The sequence below is a fragment of the Protobothrops mucrosquamatus genome, unplaced genomic scaffold, assembly GCF_001527695.2.
Source record: "Protobothrops mucrosquamatus isolate PMUCROS unplaced genomic scaffold, P.Mucros_1.0 scaffold6483, whole genome shotgun sequence".
Classification (NCBI taxonomy): Eukaryota; Metazoa; Chordata; class Lepidosauria; order Squamata; family Viperidae; genus Protobothrops; species Protobothrops mucrosquamatus.
This window is the reverse complement of record NW_015392307.1, coordinates 5,282-6,864: the sequence shown is the minus strand read 5'-3', so window position 1 is coordinate 6,864 and position 1,583 is coordinate 5,282.

Sequence of the window (1,583 nt, the reverse complement as noted above, 5' to 3'; positions counted from 1 at the left end):
CCCCTGACATAAAGAGAAAGTTACAACGTACAGAGGGGGCCTTAGGGAAAAATATTGCAGAGATTATGGAAATTGCTCAAAAAGTCTTCCGTAATCGTGACAGGGAGGAAGAACGTAAATCAGATCAAAAGGAGAAGAAGAAGGCAGAAATGTTAGCAATAGCCTTAGGAGAATTGAATCTCAGACCAAATCAATGTGCAATCTGTAAACAGGAGTGCCACTGGCAAAGGGACTGCCCCCAGAGGAGTGGCCAACCAAGGGGGCCACCTCGCCAGTATGCAAGGGGATGAGGAAAAAGATTTAGAGGGAATTTCCAAAAAAGTTTCAGGGGAAGCTTCAGAGGAAGAGGACATCCAGCCTATCCCAATCAGGCAGAACACAGAGAAGAGAACTTGATTGGCTTAGCTGACATGGAATGGGGAGACTGAAGGGAACAGGCTTCTATGGTCCCACCCCCAGAGCCCATTGTTAAAATACGGGTGGGAGGACAGACTGTCCTGATGCCAGTTGACACGGGAGCTACCAGATCTGTCCTAAATAAATTTATTGGCAAAACATCAAACCAGACCATCCAAATTCAAGGTGTGTCAGGGGAAATTCAATATAGACCACTACTGGAACTCCCAACATGACAAGTGGGACAAGCACAACTACCCAGCCAAGCAAGTGCACAATTTGCAGAATTGTATGCTCTAACACGAGCATTGGAAATAGCTGCAAGAAAGATTTTAAATGTATATACAGACAGCAAATATGCATTTTTAACAATTCACGCACATGCAGCCATCTACAAAGAAAGGGGTTATTTGGACTCCACAGGCAAGATCATCCAATATGCCACCTTGATTAAAAGACTTATTAAGGCAGCTCAATTACCATCTAAAGTTGCCATCATTCATTGTCCTGGATATCAAAAAGACTCAAGCCTTATTACACAGGGGAATAGGAAGGCAGACAAAGAAGCCAAAAGAGCAGCTTTAGAAGGGCCCCCCCCTACAGTCAGATGTCACCAGGCTCATGTATTTAGACACTTACTTGGAAAAACTTGATCCTACATATACTAAAGAGAAAAGCCAAAAGTTAAAGCAGGATGTACAAGCTGAACTAATTAAAGGCTGGTACACCCTTCCAGATGGACGAATTGCTATTCCTCTTGCACTTGCCCGCCCACTTATTTTTCAGGCTCATAAACAACATCATTTGGGGAAAACTGCATTATTACAGCAACTTGAAAGATTTTTCTATCTTCCTTTTGCTTCTTCACTGATAGCACAAGTATGTTCTCAATGTTCCATTTGTGCTCAAACCAATGCTCGCCAAGGACCAATAGTACCACCTGGTCAACAACCAATCGCTTATTTCCCAATGGACTATGTCATTGTTAACTTTACTGATATGCCTAGGAGTAAGAAATATGTAGCCCTGCTAGTCATAATTGATACCTACTCAAATTGGATTGAAGCCTTTCCTACTGGTAATAAGAAAGCTATACAGGTTGCCAGAATCTTTCTTAAAGAAATTATTCCTAGATTTGGTTGCCCTTCTAAGATTTCATCAGATAATGGCCCTGAATTTGTACATCA